Here is a 7,825-nt window from a genome sequence, read left to right on the forward strand (position 1 = left end):
AGTTTTTGGCGCCGTTGCCAGGGATTGTTCGAGTTTGGACAACTGACGGTTCATCTTGTTGCTCAGATTAGGTAATTTTCTTCTTGTTTTAACCATTATTTTATATTCAAAAAGTTTTTCAAAAATCTTTCAAAAATTTTTCTTCTTTTTCGTTTTTTCAAAATAATTTTTGAAAAAAATCCAAAAAAAATAAAATCATAAAAACCAAAAATTTTGTGTTTCTTGTTTGAGTCTAGTGTCAAATTTTAAGTTTGGTGTCAATTGCATGCTTTTATTTTCCTAATTATTTTTTAAAATATTCATGCATGGTATTCTTCATGATCTTCAAGTTGTTCTTGATAAGTCTCCTTGTTTGATCTTCATATTTTCTTGTTTTGTGTCTTTTGTTGTTTTTCATATGCATTTTTGCATTCATAGTATCTAAACGTGAAAATTCTCTAAGTTTGGTGTCTTGCATGTTTTTCTTTTCTTGAAAATTTTTTAAAAATAAGTTCTTGATGTTCATCATGATCTTCAAAGTGTTCTTGGTGTTCATCTTGACATTCATAGTGTTCTTGCATGCATCATTTGTTTTAATCCAAAATTTTTATGTGTTGAGTCATTTTGTGGTTTTTCTCTTTCCTCATTAAATTCAAAAAAATCAAAAAATATCTTTTCCTTATTTTACTCATAAATTTCGAAATCTTTGGGTTGACTTAGTCAAAAATTTTTAAAAATAAGTTGCTTCCTGTTACTCAAGTCAAGATTTCAATTTTAAAAATCTTATCTTTTCAAAGCTTTTTCAAAAATCAAATCTTTTTCATTTTTCTTTTATATACTTTCGAAAAATTTTTAAAATTGATTTTCAAAATCTTTTTCTTATCTTTATTTCATAATTTTCGATATTAACACTAACAATTAATGTTTTGATTAAAAAATTTCAAGTTTGTTACTTTCTTGTTAAGAAATGTTCAATCTTTAAATTCTAGAATCATATCTTTTAGTTTCTTGTTAGTCAAGTAATCAATTTTAATTAAACAAAATTCAAATCTTTTTAAATTCCTTTTCAAATCTTTGTCAAAATAAATTTCAATCGTATCTTTTTAAACATATCTTTTTCAAATCATATCTTCTTCAAAATCAATTTCAAAATCTTTTCTAACTTCTTATCTTTTCAAAATTGATTATAAAATTCTTATCTTTTTCAAAACCACCTAACTAACTTTCTCTCTCTAATTTTCGAAAATCACCTTCCTCTTTTTTCAAAATTCTTTTAATTAACTAATTGTTTCAAATTTTAATTTTAATTTTATTTCTTCTCTTAATTTTTGAATTCCAACAAAATTTTAAAATAAAAACAAAAATATTTTTCTTTTCCTTTCAATTATTTTCGAAAACTCCTCTCTCATCTCCTTCTATTTATTTATTTATCTACTAACACTTCTCTTCTACTCGTAATTCAAATTCTTCATCTCTTCTCTCTACATCATTCTTCTATTCTTTTCTTCTTCTACTCACATAAAAGAATCTCTATACTGTGACATAGAGGATTCCTCTTCTTTGCTGTTCTCTTCTTTTTCATATGAGCAGGAGCAAGGACAAAGACATTCTTGTTGAAGCAGATCCTGAACCTAAAAGGACTCTAAAGAAGAAGCTAAGAGAAGCTAAAGCACAACAATCCAGAGATAACCTTACAGAGAATCTCGAAAAAGAAGGAGACATGGCCGAACCCAACAACAATGCAAGGAAGATGCTTGGTGACTTTACTGCACCAAATTCCAAGTTCCATGGAAGAAGCATCTCAATCCCTGCCATTGGAGCAAACAACTTTGAGCTAAAGCCTCAATTAGTTTCTCTGATGCAACAGAATTGCAAGTTTTATGGACTTCCATAAGAAGATCCTTTTCAGTTCTTAACTGAATTTTTGCAGATCTGTGATACTGTTAAGACCAATGGAGTTGATCCCGAGGTCTATAAGCTTATACTTTTCCCATTTGCTGTAAGAGACAGAGCTAGAATATGGTTGGACTCTCAACCCAGAGATAGCCTGAACTCTTGGGATAAGCTGGTCACGGCTTTCTTAGCCAAATTCTTTCCTCCTCAAAAGCTAAGCAAGCTTAGAGTGGATGTTCAAACCTTCAGGCAGAAAGAAGGTGAATCCCTCTATGAAGCTTGGGAAAGATACAAGCAACTGACCAAAAAGTGTCATTCTAACATCCTCTCAGAATGGACCATCCTGGATATATTTTTTGATGGTCTGTCTGAATTGTCTAAGATGTCATTGGACCATTCTGCAGGTGGATCTATTCACCTGAAGAAAATGCCTGCAGAAGCTCAAGAACTCATTGAAATGGTTGAAAATAACCAGTTCATGTACACTTCTGAAAGGAATCCTGTAAGTAATAGGATGCCTCAAAGGAAGGAAGTTCTTGAAATTGATGCTCTAAATGCCATATTGGCTCAGAATAAAATGTTGACTCAGCAAGTCAATATGATTTCTCAGAGTCTGAATGGATTGCAAAATGCATCCAACAGTACTAAAGAAGCATCTTCTGAAGAAGAAGCTTATGATCTTGAGAACCCTGCAATGGCAGAGGTGAATTACATAGGCGAAGCCTATGGAAACACCTATAATACCTCATGGAGAAATCATCCAAATTTCTCATGGAAGGATCAACAAAAGCCTCAACAAGGCTTTAATAATGGTGAAAGAAACAGGTTTAGCAATAGCAAGCCTTTTCCATTATCCTCTCAGCAACAGACAGAGAATTATGAGCAGAGTCCCTCTAGCTTAGCAAACATAGTCTCTGATCTATCTAAGGCCACTCTAAGTTTCATGAATGAAATAAGGTCCTCCATTAGAAATTTGGAGGCACAAGTGGGCCAGTGGTGCATGAAATTGTGATCATCAACAATGGCGCCAAAAACTTGGTAGCGCTCTCAAACGTGAATCACACTTAGTCACAACTCCCCACAACTAACCAGCAAGTGCACTGGGTCGTCCAAGTAATACCTTACGTGAGTAAGGGTCGATCCCACAGAGATTGTTAGTATGAAGCAAGCTATGGTCATCTTGTAAATCCCAATTAGGCGGATAGTAAATGTTATGGAGTTTTCGAATAATAACTAAAATAGAAAATAAAGATAGAGTTACTCATGTAATTCAATGGTGGGAATTTCAGATAAGTGTGTGGAGGTGCTTGTCCCTGTTGGATCTCTACTTTTCTACTGTCACCCTTCAATCCTTCTTATTCCTTTCCATGACAAGCTGTATGTAGGGCATCACCGTTGTCAATGGCTACATCCCATTCTCTCAGTAAAAATGGTCCAAATGCTCTGTCACAGCACGACTAATCATCTGTCGGTTCTCGATCATGTTGGAATAGATCCCTTGATTCTTTTGTGTTTGTCATCACGCCCAACAATTGCGAGTTTGAAGCTCGTCACAGTCATTCAATCCCGAAATCCTACTCAGAATACCACAGACAAGGTTAGACTTTCCGAATTCCCATGAATGCCACCATTAATCGGAATCTTCGTGGTATAAGCTAGAATTGATGGAGGCATTCAAGAGAATCCAGAAGGTCTAAACCTTGTCTGTGGTATTCTGAGTAGGATTCAAGGATTGAATGACTGTGACGAGCTTCAAACTCCTGAAGGCTGGGCGTTAGTGACAAACGCAAAAGAATCATTGGATTCTATTCCAACATGATTGAGAACTGACAGATGATTAGCCGTGCTGTGACAGAGCGCGTTGAAGATTTTCACTGAGAGGACGGGACTGTAGCCATTGACAACGGTGATGCCCAATATATAGCTTGCCATGGAAAGGAGTAAGAAGGATTGGATGAAGACAGTAGGAAAGCAGAGAGACAGAAGGGACAAAGCATCTCCATACGCTTATCTGAAATTCTCACCAATGAATTACATAAGTATCTCTATCTTTATTTTATGCTTTATTCATAAATCATCCATAACAATTTGAATCTGCCTGACTGAGATTTACAAGATGACCATAGCTTGCTTCATACCAACAATCTTCGTGGGATCGACCCTTACTCGCGTAAGGTTTATTACTTGGACGACCCAGTGCACTTGCTGGTTAGTTGTGCGAAGTTGTGATAAAGAGTTGAGATTGCAATTGAGCGTACCATGTTGATGGCGCCATTGATGATCACAATTTTGTGCACCAGTAATCTTTAGTCATTAATACCCAATTTATATTGGTGATCTAGAGTTGTTAGTTGATCTTGTTTGCATTGATACTACTTATGGATTGGGATTAACTAGGCTTATTTGACTTTCTCTCAATAAGGAGATAACGTAATAAGCTTAACTCTTGTTAATTATTGTGTTATAATTAATGACTAGGATAGAAAACCTTGATTCTCAATCCTTACCATGAATGCCTCTTTAGTAGTTGTTATCTTTAGTTGTTTAATTTAATTTATTGTTACTTAAATTTCTTACCATTTAATTTCTTGTTTTATCATTGATGAGCGGATAATTTATACGCTTTTTGGCATTGTTTTTATATAGTTTTTAGTAAGTTTGAGCTACTTTTAGGGATGTTTTCCTTAGTTTTTATGTTAAATTCACATTTCTGGACTTTACTATGAGTTTGTGTATTTTTCTGTGATTTCAGGTAAATTCTGACTGAAATTGAGGGATTTGAGCAAAACTCTGAAAAAGGCTGACAAAAGGACTGCTGATGCTGTTGGAATCTGACCTCCCTGCACTCGAAATGGATTTTCTGGAGCTACAGACCTCCAATTGGCACGCTCTCAACGGCGTTGGAAAGTAGACATCCAGGGCTTTCCAGCAATATATAATAGTCCATACTTTATTCGAAGATTGATGACGTAACTTGGCGTTAAACGCCAAGTTCATGCTGCTGTCTGGAGTAAAACGCCAGAAAAACGTCATGATCCGGAGTCAAACGCCCAAAACACGTCATAACCTGAAGTTTGACGCCAAGAAATGCCTCTACACGTGGATTGATCAAGCTCAGCCCAAACACACACCAAGTGGGCCCCGGAAGTGGATTTATGCATCAATTACTACTCATGTAAACCCTAGTAGCTAGTCTAGTATATAGGACATTTATCTATTGTATTAGACATCTTTTGACCACTTTAAGTCTCTAATCATTCGGTCACTTGATCGTGGAGAGGGCTGGCCATTCGGCCATGCCTGAACCTTCTTTTACTTATGTATTTTCAACGGTGGAGTTTCTGCACACCATAGATTAAGGGTGTGGAGCTCTGCTGTACCTCAAAGATTAATGAAGTTCTATTTTCTTTTATTCAATTCTCTATCTTATTCTTATTCCAAGATATTCATTCGTACTCAAGAACATGATGAATGATGATGAGTTAGATAACCCTCATTATTATTCTCACTGATGAACGCGCGTGATTGACAACCACTTCCGTTCTACATGCAACAAAGCTTGAATGTGTATCTCTTAGATTCCCCAACAGAATCTTCGTGGTATAAGCTAGATAGATGGCGGCATTTATCTGGATCCGAAAAGTCCAACCTTGTCTGTGGTGTTCCGAGTAGGATCCTGGGAATCCGGAAAGTCTCACCTTGTCTGTGGTATTCCGAGTAGGATTCCGTTCATGAATGACTGTGACGTGCTTCAAACTTTAACCTGCTGGGCGTTAGTGACAAACGCAAAAGAGGGATTCTATTCCAGTAGGAGCGGGAACCAACCGGTGATTGGCCGTACTGTGACAGAGTGCGTGCATTAGCTTTCACTGCGAGGATGGGATGTAGCTATCAACCATGGGTGATGCCTCCAGACTGGTTAGCTGTGCGAGTGACAGCCGTACAGGTTATTTCCCCGAGAGGAATGAAAGTAGCCACAGCTGATAGTGAACCCCTATACAAGCTTGCCATGGAAAGGAGTAAGAAGGATTGAGTAGAAGGAATAGGAGAGCAGGCGTCCGTGAGCTCTACAGCACCTCCATTCCACTTATCTGAAATTCCTACCAATGAATCTGCATAAGTATTCTATCCCTTTTTATTATTTATTTATTATTAATATTCGAACTCACCATAAACAGATTTAATCTGCCTAACTGAGATTTGCAAGGTGACCATAGCTTGCTTCATACCAACAATCTCTGTGGATTCGACCCTTACTCACGTAAGGTTATTACTTGGACGACCCAGTACACTTGCTGGTTAGTTGAACGGAGTTGTGAAGAAAATAAACAGTGCCATAAGAGTATACATCCTTTATAAACAAATAACAAGTGATCACAATTTCGTCCACCAAGTTTTTGGCGCCGTTGCCGGGGATTGTTCGAGTATGGACAACTGACGGTTCATCTTTTGCTCAGATTAGGTAATTTTCTTTTCAAAAATCTTTTTCAAAATTTTTCTTTTTTTTCGTTTTTCAAAACTATATTTTCGAAAAAAAATATAATAAAAGTACAAAAAAAAATTAGAAAATCATAAAAATCAAAAATATTTTATGATTCTTGTTTGAGTTTTGAGTCAAATTTTAAGTTTGGTGTCAATTGCATGCTTTTAAAAATTTTTCTTGCATTTTTCGAAAATCCCATGCATTCATAGTGTTCTTCATGATCTTCAAGTTGTTCTTGACAAGTCTTCTTGTTTGATCTTGATGATTTCTTGTTTTGTGTCTTTTCTTGTTTTTCATGTGCATTTTTGCATTCCTATTTTTCATACATTAAAAATTTCTAAGTTTGGTGTCTTGCATGTTTTCTTTGCATCAAAAATTTTTGAAAAATATGTTCTTGATGTTCATCATGATCTTCAAAGTGTTCTGGTGTTCATCTTGACATTCATAGCATTCTTGCATGCATCTTGTGTCTTGATCCAAAATTTTCATGTTTTGGGTCATTTTTGTGTTTTTCTTTAAAAATTCAAAAATCAAAAATATCTTTTCCTTATTTCTCTCCACAATTTCGAAATTTTGGGTTGACTTGGTCAAAAGATTTTTAAAATTAGTTGTTTCTTACAAGTCAAGTCAAAATTTCAATTTTAAAAATCTTATCTTTTCAAAATCTCTTTCAAAATCATATCTTTTTCAAAATTTTTTATTTATTTTCGAAAATTTCAAAAATATTTTTCAAAATATTTTCAAAATCTTTTTCTTATCTTTATATGTAATTTTCGAAAATTAGCTAACAATTAATGTGATTGGTTCAAAAATTTGAAGTTTGTTACTTTCTTGTTAAGAAAGGTTCAATCTTTAAGTTCTAGAATCTTATCTTGTAGTTTCTTGTTAGTGAAATAAATAATTTCAAATTATTTTTGAATTAAATCTTTTTATCTTTTAATTTATCTTTTTCAAAAATTCTATATTTTTCAAAATTTGATTTCAAAATATCTTATCTAACTTACTATCTTCTTATCTTTTTCAAATTTGATTTCAAATCTTTTTCAATTAACTAACTAACTTTTTGTTTGTTTCTTATCTTTTTCAAAACCACCTAACTACTTTTCTCTTTCCTATTTTCGAAAATATCTCTCTCTTTTTCAAAAATTCTTTTTAATTAATTAATTGTTTCATGTTTAATTTTAATTACATTTTATCTCTAATTTCGAAAATCTCTAACCCCTTTTCAAACATTATTTTCGAAATTCCTCTTCTCTTTTCTTATTCTATTTAATTATTTAATTACTAACACTTCTCTTCACCTCTCTTCATCCATAAATCCGAACCCATTCTTCATTCTTCTACCACCTTTCTTTTTCTACTAACATAAAGGAATCTCTATACTGTGACATAGAAGATTCCTCTTTCTATTCTTGTTCTTCTCCTTCATATGAGCAGGAACAGGGATAAAGGCACTCTTGTTGAAGTTGA

The sequence above is a fragment of the Arachis stenosperma genome, chromosome 3, assembly GCF_014773155.1.
Source record: "Arachis stenosperma cultivar V10309 chromosome 3, arast.V10309.gnm1.PFL2, whole genome shotgun sequence".
Taxonomy (NCBI): Eukaryota; Viridiplantae; Streptophyta; class Magnoliopsida; order Fabales; family Fabaceae; genus Arachis; species Arachis stenosperma.